Genomic DNA, 19,652 nt, shown 5'->3' on the forward strand with positions numbered 1-19,652 from the left:
TACTGCTGTTTCCGGTTTAGTTTACCATGGATATATTTTGTGATCCACAGACGATTACACACATATTGTTTTGATATTTGTAACACAAAAGTGATGGGAAAAACCCACAGCAACACAGAAAAGATGGTCTTAACATGACCCAGCTGTCTAGTTAATAAAAAACAATAATATCAAACAAAATATTCCTACTAACTTTATTGTGAAATTAAAACAGAATGGTAAAAGAATAGTTTCCGGTCTATTCTGAGGCACGATCTCTGTAGATAAATAAAGAACTACGACAGATGTGTAATATTTAATGCAGCCGAACCATTTATTACAATGCATTCATGATGACTTTCAAAGAGTAAAGCAAGCACTAGCTGAATAAAGTATTTTATCTTTTACGAAACGTTTATTTTCATATGGAATACAGTCGGATGTCAACCAATCACAGAGCTTGAGGACTAATCACAGAGTTTGTTGAGCAAAGCGCATGGTGTAGTCTCAAACGATATCTGAGGATTATGGGTATAGTGTCTTCTGCCATCCTAAACTCCGATACAACTATATGTTTCTCAGAGTCGAAGGGGAAAAATACAAAAGCATTTTACACAATTTAAACCAATCAATGTTGTGTAATTAGCAAGGATAATCTGGTGTTTTCGAGTTGATGAGTAGTGCAGATATCACTGTAAAATCAATCGACAGTAAGGAGAATACTTATTTCAGGGTGTAAAATGTTCCGTTATCCCATGGGAATAGATGCTCACATTGCCTTTAACTGCCGCCGACATGGACCGATGCGATGCTTCCATGAGCGTCAAACACCGCCGCCGATGGGAATACATTGCAATCAGTTGAAAGGTCTTTGCCTCCGTTTATGAAGCTGAAGAAGACTCGGCGCGTCACAACTGCACGCCAAAGGACCCTGACCAAGCGTCGCTACTGGACCATCAGGGAGTGAGACTGTGTTGTCTCAGCGGCTCTCTGTGACAGCTGCTTTGTCCATGATTTAGTTAGGTGTCATAACAATTGTCAGCCAATTATTTAGAAATGTTATAATAAAGTTTTAAAAAGAACTCAAATTTGATCTCCACCCAAAATACAAGTAAATAAGTGAAGTATTAAAGTTAATAGTAATACAACTGAACACTATTACCACTGGCAATTATACATAATGTTTTTACTTTTTCCTTAATCATCCAATAAAGGGGAAAGAAAAATGTAACCCTGCCCAAAAGTAAAAATAAATGTCCATCTGTTTAAGGACATAGCTGAGACTTTTTTTTATAAAAGAAACAGCACATTTGGGAGCTATTTTAAAATGTACATTTTTAGCACAATCTGTAGAGCGACAGTTGACTAAAAATATATATAGAAAGGGCAGCAAACCTCTGACTGCTGCTCTGTGACGAATACAAGAGAAGAAGAACTATAGTGTTCTAGTTTACATTGAAATGAGAGGTGAGGTGAGAGCAGCGTATACGTCACTGCCTGGCGTAATAAGGGCCCCGTCCCCTTTGTATTGTCAAACAACTAAATGATCCAGGATTCAGATGAGGACAGTAAAATAAACATATCTGTCCCATTAACAGAGTGGACGGAGTTAGTAATACATGGGATACAGTCAGTCAACACTTCATCACACACTGAAAAAACTGAACCGTTGACTTTAATTAAATGTACTATGTCAACAGATTTCACATACATGTATTAGGTTAGTTGAAAGCAATAATATCAAGTTCAAATAAAACATATTAGGTTCAACTTAATATTATTGCTTTCTAAACACCTAATGTGAAATGTGTTGACATAAGACATTTAATTGAAGCCTATATATTTTTTTTTCATGCAGCTACACTGCTAATAAGGTTAACATCAATTGTCAAAGTTAACAGTTATAGATATCCTTTATTGATTTTAATGTAACTCTTTATCGACGCTGATCATTGATCTCCAATAATGTCATGTAATTATTTGCCCGACTGACCTTCATAATTGGGCTCCTTGTAGATTAATACATGCACGATATTCTTAATTTTTTGATCTGATTGATGAAAACCTCAGAATGTCACATAACCTGACATGCCAATGTTTTCACACAAAAAGGGGCGTGGCCATGAAGTAGAGGTACCTGGGTGGCTTTCTGGCATGAAGGCTATGTCAAATCTGAACTCTCGTCATTTCCTCAAATGTATGATTGCATGATTAATGGTGCAATTTGAATTGAATAGGATAAACTGGAGCTGAAATAAATTAAATAAAATAAATAAATAAAAATTCAGACGAAAAAAGTGGATGTAAAAATCATATATCTTATCCTTTAAGATGTAGTATATCTTTAACAGCTTGAGAAAACTTTGGTAAAAAGTCAGGGAGAGATTTAGGTAGCAGTCCTGTGGATTCTCAGCAGCCATTGGGCCTTTAATCACTTTTCCAACTGAAGCATTTAGCTCGGTGCAGAAGGATTTCCAGCTGCTCGCTCAGGCAGCTGTGGTCAGCTGATGACCTCATTTGTTGTAATTACAGCTGGGATAAATGAGCTACAGTAAGTACAAATTCAGAGTTAAACAATAGTTTTCGTCTGTCTATCTCATTCGATTTTCAGTCATTGATCTGCCACTTCTTAGAACTGCAAGGACTGACAGATCAACTGAATGGACTGATAAGTACGATAACCTTATCTTAGCATTTTAAACAAAAAAGTAAACAACAGAATGTCATGGCCTTTCTTAACTCGAGTATTTCCGGCACACAGAGGAGATGGTATTCCTTCAAGGCCGATTTGAAATCTCCTGTGTAAAATAACAGTGAAAGACAGCAATAAAGACAATCCCCAAAGCGGTCTCCTCTAAGGAGTGTGTTTCCTCTCACCTTTGCTGTCACTGGTCTTGTTTATTGGACCGCTTGTCTCCGGAGTCTGAGGCCATAAAGTGAGGAGAGAGAGAGAGGCTGAGGGAGCTGAATTATCCAGGAGAAACCGATCCGGAGCAGGGTGTCGCTGTGCTGACTCCGGGTCAGCTGCAGCCTCCGGGCCATTCTGTGTGATTATTTGTTTGTGCCACAGGATGGATTTACTGTCAGACACACAAGCACAGGTAAGTAAGTGCAGAACCAGGCACACAAACACACCTGAACCAAATTATTTACCCCTCTTGTTATCCTCAGATTTATTTTTACACCCTTTATCCTCTGGGGTAAATTTGACCCCAGTAGTTTTAAACTCAAGACAATGATCATATTCCACATTTTAACCAACATGTATGTCTCTGGTGCTTTAGGTATCTTAGTTTACTACCTAAATAACCATTTAAATGAAACATTACCCCAACCTTCCCCCCTACAGACCCATTTATACATCCAGAATTCCTATTATGTGACTATCGAAAAAAATATAAATCACCATAAAATCTCACTGACTGAAATAAAATGTTAAAGTAAGATCTTTTTGATGTTGTTAAAGGACCAATAAATAAAGCAGAGGGTATTTTTTTACAATGATACATTTGCATGTAATAGTCACCTCAATATCATCCTACACAATCAATACATCTAAAATGTTGACATTTTTATATGTTTTATACTACTAACATAGCCTGGGGTCAAATTGACCCCAGGGAACACCGATGCGTACAAAGTGCGTACAGGACATTTAAAAAGTTCTTCATGTTCATTTTATGTTTACCCATTATTCCTCACTAAATTATGAAAAAGTCATGAAATACTAAGCAAAAGTTAATTTCAAAAATACATGTGCAGCAACAACAAGAGAGTTTTTTTTTTTATTGGAGTTTAGGAATTAAGAAAGGAACTAGGAAGGCTGAAGAAGCAAAGAAAAGATCTTAACCTACATTTACACAGATTTATAACACAACGTCACCTTCTTAAACTAATGGCCAAAGTCATATTTTTAAGTTTTTCAAAAAACTGAGCCAAATATAGAATATATGATATATATTAATTATTTCACACAAAAAGGTTATGACTATTAATATAAGCAATTAAACAACATCTTACATTTCTTTTCACACAATACGTCTCCTCGCAGTATCAACACTAATTCGGCTGACTTTTATATTTGATCCAATTGGTAGATAGGCTGTATTTACACCATAAAGGTGCAGAGCTGATAGAAAGGGACACCTGGTGGTTGAAGAACGTTATTGAATTTTATTATTTTATTATTAAATATTAATAGGATCCCTATAAAGTATATTCATTACTCGTTATTCTCTACTAATAGTTAATTAAAGACTGTATATAATGACTAGTTTGCACACCCCTTTCAAGATGTCCTAAGCTAAGGTTTATTGACATATATTATACACAACTACGGTGTGGTTCTGCAATGAATGAAACACTTCCTCAACAGTGCATTACAAGACGTCTATCAATATGTGTGTATACTCCACCATTAAACTGTCATTCTGCACATTTCTTATTCTATCTATATACATCTTATAAGAGTATAATACATTATGTATAATATCAGTTTAATAATAAACAAATAATAAACAAATAAGTGCTTAAAAATAGTTAACATTGCAGGAAAGCAATATATTAGACGTTAATGTTTTTTTTCAGGCTTAATATTTATCTGTAGATACAAATGTCACTGTGTGTGCTGTGTGCTCTGCATGTGTGACAATTAAAGAGGGTTTCATCCCTCCATATTCGTCTTCTATACCCCCAAAGCTTTTTTCTTATTCAAAAGAAGACCTTAAACTAAAGTACTCTTTAATGTTTAAATTAAGCCTTATTAGTGTGTCTGTTTTGCACATCCTTATACAATTCAATAACGTGCTTTTACCACCACGTGTCCCTTTCTATCAGCTCTGCACCGTTATGGTGTAAATACAGCCTATCTACCAATTGGATCAAATATAAAAGTCAGCCAAATTAGTGTTGATACTGCAAGGAGACGTATTGTTTGAAAAGAAATGTAAGATGTTTAATTGCTTATATATTTATGATCCACGTCACGTTTTCAGTTTTGGCGGCAGTTCTCCTGTTTGTCTAGAGTCTTCTCAGCAGGGCTCTATAAATAGAGAACTATGGCAGATATGTAATATTCAATGCAGCCGAACCGTGTATTACAATGCCGTTATGTGATGACTTTCAAAGAGAAAAGTAAGCACACTCGGAATAAAGTATTATTTTATTTTTAAAAAACCGTTTTCAGATTTCACATCACATAAACAACGAATCCCAGCATGCATTGCGGCTAAACCATCCAATCATCGAGCTGAGGATCTTGCCTACGTCTGTTTCCGGTTTCGTTTATCACCGATGTATTTTGTTATACACACATTCCTTCACATTTACATTTTAATTTGCATTAAAGTATTTTGTGAGGCCTTCTAATATGTTTTTAAATATAACAACGGTTGTAGTTGAAGAGTTTGTAAATTAAATTGAACCGAAGCTGTTGCGTGGCAACTCAATCGCACAACGTCACGTCCGTTAATTCCACATCCAAAAGAGGTGTCGACCAGCTGGAGCAACAAGAAAATCAGAGTAATCGAGTGTGACTATTAAAAAATAAATCATTATTATATTAGTAGTAATATTCATGCCGCATTCGTCTCATAAGTATGCATAAAAAAGTGACAGGTCACAACTCCCCCAATTATGCAAATCAGCTAAGTCCCACCTCCCTTTGTTCGAGGTGTGAGATCCCAAGTAGGTGTGATATCCCAAGTAGGTGTGAGATCCGTCGATAGGAGGGGGTGATGTGTATTCACAGGTGTGAAAAAGCCCCCACTGTAGCGCCTTATGGCGTCAAAAAAATAAATAAATAAAATGCTGTTTCAATCACATTAGCATGCATACAAAAGTGACAGGTGGGCCCACCCCCAAGTGTGTGTGTGTGTGTGTGTGTGTGTGTGTGTGTGTGTGTGTGTGTGTGTGTGTGTGTGTGTGTGTGTGTGTGTGCGTGTGCGTGTGTGTGTGTGTGTGTGTGTGTGTGTGTGTGTGTGTGTGTGTGTGTGTGTGTGTGTGTGTGTGTGTGACGGTCTCCCCTAACCCCTGCTGTGGACCGGGGCTACATCAAATCTTATTTTAGCCCCTAAAGAAAAGCCCACCATAAACATAATAATTAAAAATAGTATTGATGTATGTTACCACTTTCCTTCTTCATCAGACAGCCCCTTTCTAATGGGAATCTAAGCTAACATCTACTCTCGTCTCAAAAACTCCTTCCTTCTTCGGTGATGCAGGCAAATGCTGCCCCTCTCTACTATACTAAAGTCACCATACAAACTTTATTGTCCTATCTAAATTAGATTAAGGTTTTAATATGATTTGTTTTAATTAGTTTACTAGCTATGAGGAAGTCTCTGTCTACTTTGCAAGGATTAGACTGATGGTTGTATTTGTTTTGAGCCATTGACCTGGCTAAGGGTTTATAAGGATATCTAGTTTCTGAAGCAAGAGAAAGGTGATGATGAACCACCCTGGTATTTCTTCTCTGCGTTTTCCTGACCTGGATCTGATCCTGAAAAACTCTGGTAAGTACTTCATATAATTATTAAATGTTGTATGTTGTGTGTTAAACAACCTCTGTGTATATATTGTATTTATTGTGTATTAGCACTATGATTCATAAGGGTTTTTAAGTTTTGGGGAGACTGTTAAACTAATGTTGAAGTACTTTAGTGGATGAGATGGAGTCTCACACTGTGTGTGTGTGTGTGTGTGTGTGTGTGTGTGTGTGTGTGTGTGTGTGTGTGTGTGTGTGTGTGTGTGTGTGTGTGTGTGTGTGTGTGTGTGTGTGTGTGTGTGTGTGTGCGTGCGTGCGTGTGTGTGTGTGTGTGTGTGTGTGTGTGTGTGTGTGTGTGTGTGTGTGTGTGTGTGTGTGTGTGTGTGTGTGTGTGTGTGTGTGTGTGTGTGTGTGGGTGAGGGTGTGGGTGTGTGTGTGGGTGTGGGATGACTGTGAGCCTGGCCCTGCCCCCTCCTCCCCCCTTCCTGCCATCTTATCACTAGACAGAGGGGGGATGGAATTTAAAAACAGTTACCTTACACTTGTATTTGTTCTCTCTAAAACACAGTGTCTGTAAAGGTGGGGGAGACTGTCTCCCCCCCTTCCTGCCATCTCTCTGTTTCTGCTGATGTGTAAAATATACAAAATAACATTTTATATACTTACTCTCTTGATAAAAGGTGATGAAGTTTGCAGCATAAGCCAGCCATCAGTGTTCTAATTTTAAGGTTTTGCATACCTCAAAGTGTGTCTAAAAGTATCTTGGCAAGAGAAAAAAGCCAAAATCCGCCTAGGCCATTAAAAAGAAACCAAATTCCTTACAAAGTACTTCATACAACACTGTTTCGATGAAACAATGCAGTCTTGATAACTTGACTTGACTAACATTACCTTTTTAAATATATGTTTTTAGATGCTTTACTTTGATTTCTTTCATGTTATTTTAACACAACGTTACTTTTTTCATATTTTTTCAACATCACCCCCAACTCTATCTCCAGACTCAAATCACAGCTTTGAAAAAGTTCAGTCCGAGCAGCCAAAAAACTGTCCATGTTTTACAAATGAACAGACACAAATGCAGACTTGACCACTTGGCGGTTGATTAAAGCAGATTTGTCCTTTTCATCTCTCAAAGGTTTGGGTCCTGTTCAACACTGGGTACAGAAATATATTCAATATACAGTCATTTGTACGTAAAGATTTTTAAGTTGTAAGCACTTAGAAATATACATTTGATTGCATTTAAAGTGGCTGTAGACAACTTATCATAATGAAGTAGCTGATTGCACAAATTTGTAATGGATGTAGAATAAAGACGACATTAGCATTTAAATTGGCTCCCTACAAGACTCGCTTTCTCTATGAAATTATGTCTGGCTCTGAGTAGTGTTCTCCCTTTCACAATAAAAGCCCAAACACAATACTTTCTGAATCACTGCAGGAAGTATTGTGCTAAAATGCAAATACAAATAGCTTACAGTAGCTCCCAAGTAGTTGAACAATTGGAAAACCGCAAGGACTGTGGAAACAACTACTGGCAAAGGATTGCGGATGCAAATTATGCAAAGAGGAAGAAAAAGAAAAAATATTCTATCTAAAGCTAGATAACACAATCTACGTATTGACAGTATGAGTACAACAAAAACAGTATGCATGTTGATGCAAACGACGATGTTCAGTAAACCATCAATCAAAATCGAAGGATCCAATGTATTTTTAAATGGAGCAGAAATAGAACTAGTCTCCCAGTGCAAGTATCTTGAACAGGGAGTGTCATATTGGACTCGAACTTGACTTTTAAGAAACATATCAAGAAAGTATCCAATACCATTAAATTCAACTTGCAACATTTTAAACAAATTAGACCTTTTCTTAACTGTCAATGCTGCAAAGTCATACCTCCACTGTATGATTCTATCCCACATTGAATACTGTTTTACAAACAGGTCGTTTGCTTGTGCCACACACCTGAAACCCATAGAACAGCTGTTCAAGAGAGGTATCCAGGTGTTTGACAGAAAGCCATAGTCATACCACCACTGTAACATCCTTGAAAATCACAATTTCTTGAGTTTTGACAATTTTTTAGTCTTTTAAAAGTATGTGTTTTTTTTAAATAATATTTACATGGGCTGGCCCCCCTCCCCTTAGGGGAATTCATCCACAGAAAACACACTGGGCGCAGCACTAGGTCAGAAACCAGAGGAGATTGTGAAGTCCACCACAGACGGACTACCTTTGGACAAAATGTCCTCTCCAATAAAGGCAACTCATTGTGGAATAGCCCCCCAACTGAGATACAGGATTGTCCCACTCTCAATAGTTTTAAAGGTCAACTTAAAGAATGGTTGAGCAACAAACAGACGTGTAATCACCGCTAAATAAATGCACTTTAACAAAGGGGTATCTCCTCTTGCAATTTTATGTAGCGCTTTTATCTTATCTTGCACTTTATATATCATAGCTGCTACATTGTACTGCCATGTGGTCAATGCTTATATGCTGCTCATGCACTTTCTGCATATCATGTATTTATTTTTGCTGTATATATATAAATGTCATGTTCTTATATGCTGTATGTGACGGGACTACAGATGGAAATTAGCTCAAAGCTAAAATCCGGCTCATTTACACTTGTAAGCATTATTTTTGTTTTAAAGTGTTCATCAATGTGCACTACAGAGGCCCTGAAGAAAAATAAACATTAAAATATGTTATCGATGTCCCCATTCCCAGTTTGTTTTGGGAATAATTGCGATGTTTACTATGTTTTGGTAGCTCTTAACAAAACAGAATTTTTGTGTATGACAACTTTACAACTGGTAGAAAGTTAAGTACTTTTTCTGAACAGATTTTCTTTAAGACTGTGACTCGTAACACACCATCCCCCCGAGAGCCAGACATACTCATCCCCTTTTCAACGCCCCCCTGCAGCAGCTCAGGTGTGAAACCCCCATACAGAATGTCAGTCACTGTGTACAACTTTTATTTTCTTAAAAGACTGTGACTCTGAAAGGCAAGTTTGTGATTTTAACACTGTTTCGATGAAACAATGCAGTCTTGATAACTTGACTTGACTAACATTACTTTTTTTAATGTATGTTTTTTAGATGCTTTACTTTGATTTCTTTCATGTTATTTTAACATAACATTACTTTTTTCATATTTTTCAACATACTGTGATATTTTGTTTTTGTCTTTCTCTCCTTTTCCATTTTATTTTTGAAAAACTACATTGTGATTTTTAGCAAAAATACAACATGCAACTAATACATTATACAATATTACGACTTTTTGCGATATTTTCAACACAATATACTTGTACCTTTTTTATTTTGTGGATGTAGGGCTTCGATATATTTTGCATGTCATGCATAAACACGGTGTCATCTTTTCTTGAAACTGACGTGCTGTCCATTTTACAAACAAGTTATTTTTCTGCTTCTTCATCCTCTGAATTTTCCTCCTCGTCCCTCTTCCTTCAGCCAGCACAACAACAACCAAGGTGGATCTGTGAAATGAAACACCTCTTCCCAAAGTGTGACTTCCCTATTGAGAGCATGCGTCTAGGGCAGTAGGGTCTAAACCGATTGGCCAGATATACTAACATGCAGAACGTATGGTATGGTTGAAAAATACTAACCATTTATCCAGTTCAAGCTGTCTTTAAGATGTGACATCGCGCTCTGACTATTTCCCGTAAAATCGTGACAAACTATTACTTATTCTTAAATTTAACCTCTTGCTGCTTGGTTTAAAATGATAGATGAAAAATAACTTTTAAAAAAAAGAGTCAAACAGCGAGGGACATTATACTGGTGAAAAAACTCTAGATATTTTGTTTTTGTCTTTCTCTCCTTTTTCCATTATGTTTTTGAAAAACTACACAGTGGTTTTTAGCAAAATACAACATGCAACAAATACATTATACAATATTACGACTTTTTGCGATATTTTCAACACAATATACTTGTCCCTTTTTTTTGTGGTTGTGGATTTTTTCTTTTTCGATTGACTTTTTCTTTCAAATTAAATAAAAATGGGGAACTACTATGCAAAACGCTCGGTATATATTGAGCAGAATGTAGTCAATACCCTTTTAATAAGTGTGCTGATGAGGACGATTGAAAACAGAGTGAATAGTGATCCCCGTGTAAACAGAATGGCTGAAGTTTGTAAACTAGAAGACATTTTGGATATCGTTCATTCTGGCAGTACTATTCCTGGTCATTGGGAAACGACTGTAAACGAAACATTTAAAGTGGTCCTGGAATCTTAATTTTCCGAAACATTCTGTAACATTACCGAAGAAATGAAACAAACATCAAAAGTGTATCATGTGCTCTCATTGTATGCTCTTTTTTGTAGATGTAATGCATCTTTGTGTCAAAAACAGCATACACATGAATATTTTGACTGAAGTGAAAAAACTCCATCATGATATTTCCAGTAATCGGGGGAATTCTAAGCTGGAGACGGTCCTGGGGATGTTACAATCAGTATAACTATTGATTTTGTGTGTGAAAAAATTCAAATGTAAATAGGAAAAAAAAAAAAAAAAGTGTTTTTTTACATTTTAAAAACTGTTGTCTTCATTATAGCAAGGGGAGCGTGTCTGATACATGTGTATTACAGTCCTTCAAATGCACTGTTGTCTTCATTATAACAAGGGGAGGGTAACAGGGAAGATGTATGATACAAGTGTATTGAAACGTGCGTATTATACCCCCACTGAAACACAGAAACACAGAAACACGGAAACACAGAAAACACAGAATGTATTAGTTGCATGTTGTATTTTTGCTAAAAATCACTATGTAGTTTTTCCAAAATATAATGGAAAAAGGAGAGAAAGACAAAAAAAAAATATCACAGTATGTTGAAAAATATGAAAAACGTAGTGTTGTGTTAAAATAACATGAAAGAAATCAAAGTAAAGCATCTAAAAAACATACATTTAAAAAAGTAATGTTAGTCAAGTCAAGTTATCAAGACTGCATTGTTTCATCGAAACAGTGTTAAAATCACAAACTTGCCTTTTAGAGTCACAGTCTTTTAAGAAAATAAAAGTTTTACACAGTGACTGACATTCTGTATGGGGGTTTCACACCTGAGCTGCTGCAGGGGGGCGTTGAAAAGGGGATGAGTATGTCTGGCTCTCGGGGGGATGGTGTGTTAAGAGTCACAGTCTTAAAGAAAATCTGTTCAGAAAAAGTACTTAACTTTCTATCAGTTGTAAAGTTGTCATACACAAAAATTCTGTTTTGTTAAGAGCTACGAAAACATTGTAAACATCGCAATTATTCCCAAAACAAACTGGGAATGGGGACATCGATAACATATTTTAATGTTTATTTTTCTTCAGGGCCTCCGTAGTGCACATTGATGAACACTTTAAAACAAAAATAATGCTTACAAGTGTAAATGAGCCGGATTTTAGCTTTGAGCTCATTTCCATCTGTAGTCCCGTCACGTACAGCATATAAGAACATGACATTTATATATACAGCAAAAATAAATACATGATATGCAGAAAGAGCATGAGCAGCATACAAGCATTGACCACATGGCAGTACAATGTAGCAGCTATGATATATAAAGTGCAAGATAAGATAAAAGCGCTTCATAAAAGTGCAAGAGGAGATACCCCTGTGTTAAAGTGCATTTATTTAGCGGTGATTACACGTCTGTTTGTTGCTCAACCATTCTTTAAGTTGACCTTTAAAACTATCGAGAGTGGGACAATCCTGTATCTCAGTTGGGGGGCTATTCCACAATGAGCTGCCTTTAATGGAGAGGACATTTTGTCTAAAGGTGGTCCGTCTGTGGTGGACTTCACAGTCTCCTCTGGTTTCTGACCTAGTGCTGCGCCCAGTGTGTTTTCTGTGGATGAATTCCCCTAAGGGGAGGGGGGCCAGCCCATGTAAATATTATTTAAAAAAAACACATACTTTTAAAAGACTTAAAATTGTCAAAACTCAAGAAATTGTGATTTTCAAGGATGGTACAGTGGTGGTATGACTGTGGCTTTCTGTCAAACACCTGGATAGCTCTCTTGAACAGCTGTTCTATGGGTTTCAGGTGTGTGGCACAAGCAAACGACCAGTTTGTAAAACAGTATTCAATGTGGGATAGCATCATACAGTGGAGGTATGACTTTGCAGCATTGACAGTTAAGAAAAGGTCTAATTTGTTTAAAATGTTGCAAGTTGAATTTAATGGTATTGGATACTTTCTTGATATGTTTCTTAAAAGTCAAGTTCGAGTGCAATATGACACTCCCTGTTCAAGATACTTGCACTGGGAGACTAGTTCTATTTCTGCTCCATTTAAAAATACATTGGATCCTTCAATTTTGATTGATCGTTTACTGAACATCGTCGTTTGCATCAACATGCATACTGTTTTTGTTGTACTCATACTGTCAATACGTAGATTGTGTTATCTAGCTTTAGATAGAATATTTGTTCTTCCTCTTTGCATAATTTGCATCCACAATCCTTTGCCAGTAGTTGTTTCCACAGTCCTTGCGGTTTTCCAATTGTTCAACTACTTGGGAGCTACTGTAAGCTATTTGTATTTGCATTTTAGCACATTACTTCCTGCAGTGATTCAGAAAGTATTGTGTTTGGGCTTTTATTGTGAAAGGGAGAACACTACTCAGAGCCAGACATAATTTCATAGAGAAAGCGAGTCTTGTAGGGAGCCAATTTAAATGCTAATGTTGTCTTTATTCTACATCCATTACAAATGTGTGCAATCAACTACTTCATTATGATAAGTTGTCTACAGCCACTTTAAATGCAATCAAATGTATATTTCTAAGTGCTTACAACTATAAAAATCTTTACGTACAAATGACTGTATATTGAATATATTTCTGTACCCAGTGTTGAACAGGACCCAAACCTTTGAGAGATGAAAAAGGACAAATCTGCTTTAATCAACTGCCAAGTAGTCAGGTCTGCATTTGTGTCTGTTCATTTGTAAAACGTGGACAGTTTTTTGGCTGCTCTGACTGAACTTTTTCAAAGCTGTGATCTGAGTCTGGAGATAGACTTGGGGGCGATGTTGAAAAAATATAAAAAAAAGTAACGTTGTGTTAAAATAACATGAAAGAAATCAAAGTAAAGCATCTAAAAACATATATTTTAAAAAGTAATGTTAGTCAAGTCAAGTTATCAAGACTGCATTGTTTCATCGAAACAGTGTTATATGAAGTACTTTGTAAGGAATTTGGTTTCTTTTTAATGGCCTAGGCGGATTTTGGCTTTTTTCTCTTGCCAAGATACTTTTAGACACACTTTGAGGTATGCAAAACCTTAAAATTAGAACACTGATGGCTGGCTTATGCTGCAAACTTCATCACCTTTTAACAAGAGAGTAAGTATATAAAATGTTATTTTGTATATTTTACACATCAGCAGAAACTGAGAGATGGCAGGAAGGGGGGAGACAGTCTCCCCCACCTTTACAGACACTGTGTTTTAGAGAGAACAAATACAGGTGTAAGGTAATTGTTTTTAAATTCCATCCCCCCTCTGTCTAGTGATAAGATGGCAGGAAGGGGGGAGGAGGGGGCAGGGCCAGGCTCACACAGTCATCCCACACACACACACACACACACACACACACACACACACACACACACACACACACACACACACACACACACACACACACACACACACACACACACACACACACACAACACACACACACACACACACACACACACACACACACACACACACACACACACACACACACACACACCTTCACAGACACTGTGTGAGACTCCATCCCATCCACTAAAGTACTTCAACATTAGTTAACAATCTCCCCAAAACTTAAAAACCCTTATGAATCATAGTGCTAATACAAAATAAATACAATATATACACAGAGGTTGTTTAACACACAACATACAACATTTAATAATTATATGAAGTACTTACCAGAGTTTTTCAGGATCAGATCCAGGTCAGGAAAACGCAGAGAAGAAATACCAGGGTGGTTCATCATCACCTTTCTCTTGCTTCAGAAACTAGATATCCTTATAAACCCTTAGCCAGGTCGATGGCTCAAAAAAAATTACAACCATCAGTCTAATCCTTGCAAAGTAGACAGAGACTTCCTCATAGCTAGTAAATTAATTAACACAAATCATATTAAAACCTTAATCTAATTTAGATAGGACAATAAAGTTTGTATGGTGACTTTAGTATAGTAGAGAGGGGCAGCATTTGCCTGCATCACCGCAGAAGGAAGGAGGCTTTGAGACGAGAGTAGATGTTAGCTTAGATTCCCGTTAGAAAGGGGCTGTCTGATGAAGAAGGAAAGTGGTAACATACATCAATACTATTTTTAATTATTATGTTTATGGTGGGCTTTTCTTTAGGGGCTAAAATAAGATTTGATGTAGCCCCGGTCCACAGCAGGGGTTAGGGGAGACCGTCACACACACACACACACACACACACACACACACACACACACACACACACACACACACACACACACACACACACACACACACACACACACACACACACACACACACACCCACACCCACACACACACACACACACACACACACACACACACACACACACACACACACACACATTTGGGGGCGGGCCCACCTGTCACTTTTTATGCATACTAATGTGATCGAAACAGCATTTTATTTTTTTATCACCCCCTCCTATCGAGGGATCTCACAGCTACTTGGGATATCACACCTACTTGGGATCTCACACCTCGAACAAAGGGAGGCGGGACTTAGCTCATTTGCATAATTGGGGGAGGTGTGAGATGTCTTTTTGTATGCATACTAATGACACGAATGCGGCATGAATATTACTACTTATATTAATATTGACAATAACAACCGACCGTCGGGGTAGCATTTGCTTGGCATTTCCGGTTATTTCTCCACTGGTTAACATGGGTTAACAATACCATCTGTCACGTTTGAAGGGACGAAATAGTGACATCTTCACGTCTCCCAGCGTGGTAAATCATCACATGTTCACGTCTTGCCGTGATATCGGGTTGGACAATATATGACTACTGACATACAAATAACACTGTATGTCAATTGTGTAAAATAAGAGGATTAGATTACTGTTTTTTAAATTACAATTTACCAACATGTTGTTTTGACTCAGGCAATTTGAAACCTGACTTAGGCCTTATTACTTCTGGACACTGCAGGGCCTCGCATGGCTTAGTATATTTAGGCCTTGGTAGGACTAGCTCACTTTATGCTGCGTTTCTATTACAGTTTAGGAACTGGGGTAGTAACTATAGTAACGCAGTGTAGACGTGGTTTTGTGTTTCAATGCGAAACACAAAACCAGCATAAGCCGTTAGCTGTTAGCCCTCAGAGCTCACAGCTCCTCATATCTGTTCAGAAACTAGACAAAAGTTAAACAAGTACAAACCACAGACTATCTTTGTCATGACGAATACAGTCGCTGGTATATTTATATCTGAAGGCCGTTGTTGTGAGTGTGGACGGTCGGAGCATACACTGCGTTAGATTAGCCAATCTCCATTTAGAAAACACGCATTTCAAAAGGCTGTTCGCCCGCCGTCTGTCTGCAGACTTGTCAAAGCATTAATTCATGGTTTTTACTAACCGGTATCAGTATGTTGTCACTTCGGAATCATTTTGAAACGTGTATTACAATTAAATCACGGTAAAATATGTTCATTTTGTTGTAGTTCCCAGCGATTCTCTTACTAGTTTAGCATACTCAGCCCGGTTGTTGGCCCGGAAAGAACCTCGATTTTGGAGAGCCAGAAAAATGTGAAAAAGTACCCACTAGCCGCAACTAAGCCTAGTGGAAACGCAACCAAAAACAGGCCGGGCACGGCACGCTTAAACCGCGCTCCGCGCCGTAGTGGAAATGCGCCATAAGTGACTTAGGCAAAACAGTGCACTTCTCTTTTCCGCACTACTGTGACAGACCATGGGGCTGGGTCATCCACTAACAGTTTAAAATGCTAGAGGAGCATAGAGAGATTCAGATGGTGGCCCTTTTATTCAATATAGCAAACTCAAAAGTTACAACTTAAATCACTCTTAGCTAAATAAAACAAAAGGCAAGCAAATCAAATGCTGAGGAGACATGTGCATCTCCTCACTACTCCCTCCAGCTCTTCTTTGCTTTGTTTTTAATTGTAGCTAACCCTTTTCTTTTCCATTTAAATCAGTTTCTCCCCTGAATCTTCTTTCTCAGTCATCTTGATGTGTGTGTGTGTGTGTGTGTGTGTGTGTGTGTGTGTGTGTGTGTGTGTGTGTGTGTGTGTGTGTGTGTGTGTGTGTGTGTGTGTGTGTGTGTGTGTGTGTGTGTGTGTGTGTGTGTGTGCAACCCAGTCTCACGGCATTTCGTTATAGTCACGACATTTAATCTATTGATTCGTGTTCACCAACACGATGTTCCCCTTTGTGTGTTGGTGAACACGAATCAATAGATTGAATGTCGTGACCAGCGTTTCCGCCAGGGGGCGTCTTGTCGTCATTTGACGCCCTTATTCAGCTCGGGACACCCTGAACGCGAGCCGAGGGCATCCAAGAATATTAATAATTTGAGAGAAGATCGAGAGTTTTTATATAAATAACGAAAAGGAAAAAGGACAAGGACATCCCTCTGTTGGAGGGGCAAAGGAGTCTGGTGGGATTATTTTCGGAGTATTGAAGATCGTTTCTCCGACATCGAAGGTGCCTTCTACAGGACAACACGGAACGTGCACGATTTGGACGCGATGAATAGTGCTAGTGGAGCACGTGCGTGAGCTGCGAGTGCAGGAGCCTTGCAGCGGCGAAACTGAGGCTCCGGGTAAACTGTGGTAACATGAAGAGCCGCTTGGGAGCCGACGCTTTCAGAGAGACGAGCCAAATGATCCGGCTCACTAATGTAAAAAGACAGTGTCTATAAGGGACGGCTCAAGTCAAAATTCAATGGACCTTGCAATCACTGCTAAACTGAAGAGCCCAAAAATAATGCACAGTCGGATCTCCAACTTTTTTGCCTGGTCTGATGCTTAAGAAGTGAGAGCCATTCATTTTCCGGGATTCATCATGCTTGACCATCTTCACATGGTAGGACGAGGGTCTGATTCTTGCAGTCTGGAGTATGTAGTCTCTCCGGATGATGATATCCGTTATCATTTTGCGTTCAATGGTACTATGCACTAGGACTCATCAAAGGATGGATTGTAGTTTGGGTCTATGATAACATCATCATCATCATCATCATCATCTGTGTCTTCTTTATGGTGTGGACGGGTCTGCTTGGCATCTTCAGCAACACTATCTTCTTCAATGAGAGTGTTGAGGTCAAGACAATAGTCTGCTCCATCTGATACAGTGTCTTGGCCTGGTACATGCTGCTCCACCTCTTTAACGACGGTCTCATTTTCATTGGATGATTCCTGATCCGTGTCGGAAAAGTCAAGTTTATATCCTTCCAAACATGAGTAGGCGTACGGTCACAACTGTGTGATCATTATAAAAAACATTTTTGTAATTGCACTGTGGTCCCTTGTATTAATACATTAAAGCTATTTTGATAGCTGGCCAAATTAAATTTAAAAAAATGTAATCTTTCCCAATGAGATGGAAATGTAATGTGGAAAAAGGAGACAATAATAAAATATTAAGAATTTAAACACACAAATGCAAAATGTACTTTTCCTAATGCATAATCATGCAGTAATTATAACTGAAAGATTAGAGTAGTTTTTAGATTAGTCTTTATTGTCCCAGAGGGAAATTTGTTCATGCTTCATGGAGCTACAGTCAGGGCCGTCCCTCCCTACAGGCTGATCATGCATACTGCGTAGGGCCTCACCTTGCGGAGGGGGCCTCACCTTGCGGACGGGGCCTCACCTTGCGGAGGGGGCCTCACCTTGCGGAGGGGGCCTCATCTTGCGGAGGGGGCCTCACCCTGCGGAGGGGGCCTCACCTTGCGGAGGGGGCCTCATCTTGCGGAGGGTGCCTCAACTGAGTCGAACCTATGCGCTTGTGCGGCACAATTAGTGTGGCGCGGCACGGTTTTGCATTGCTCCACTAGCAAAACAGAGGGCCTCATCATATAACTTTGCGTGGGGCCTCATGTTGGCCAGGGACGGCCCTACAGTAGCTACATTAGCTACAGTAACTATAGTACCTACAGTAGCTTCAGTAGCTTTGGTAGATTGTGAAAGTAAAAGACAAAATAACTACACAACATTTATAGCCTAGCCTATGGTATAGTAAACATCACTTACCAACAGGGGATAGTTTTTCTTTCTTCTTGAAGCAGCCATTTGTAAAGCTTGTCAAATTGCCTAAGTCACAAGACAATGCCACTTAAGCCATTTTTTTTGTATATATATTGCCACACTCTTGACATAGGGCATTATACTATCAGGGTAGGAACAACACTATCCTTTCAATAAGGATGTAGGCATTTTCACCAGAGGTGGCCAGCATCAAGAAGAGATGATTTAGGCAAAAAAAAACTTTTCTCCAAAATACGACTTAGCCCATCAGTTTAAGAAGGTGACGATAACCGTCATATTATACTTGTACTGATAAATGTGCTGGTATTCATACTGTATGTGCTTTGATTGAGACTGGGACAGACTTTTTTTTATCAGGATCAATTCCACTGTTCTCTTAATAATTGTGTATTTGTATGCATGGTACTTATTTAATAAAGACATCGTAATAATAAGCTTCAGCAATGAGTGTTCAATAACATCCGAAACTAAGGAGGTCGACAGGTGCAAATGTCTTACAACGGCCCAAACCAAGTCAACATTTCATTTTTCAGTTTTCTGGGAGCGTAAATAAATTAATCTAGAATATGTCTTTCATTTGAAGCAAATTACATTTCCACAAATTAGAAACACAGCCTGACATAAAATGCAATTGCACAATCCAGACATAAAGAGAGAGCAGTAAGATCTTTTTCATTATGCATGTAAAAAAAAAAACATACAGAAAAATGAAGCTTTCAAATATGATCATCATCTGCTCACTCCCTCAAATGACTCCACTGAATCTTTCATTCAAGTGTTTTTGTAGCAGATGAGTGACACCTGCCACATCTGTCGCAGCGCTCATTAACACCATCAATAGAAGCAGCCATCTGCTCCAGAGAAGGAAGGTGCAGCACGCTGAAGAGGC

The sequence above is a fragment of the Notothenia rossii genome (assembly GCF_949606895.1).
Source record: "Notothenia rossii genome assembly, chromosome: 8".
In the NCBI taxonomy this organism is placed as follows: domain Eukaryota; kingdom Metazoa; phylum Chordata; class Actinopteri; order Perciformes; family Nototheniidae; genus Notothenia; species Notothenia rossii.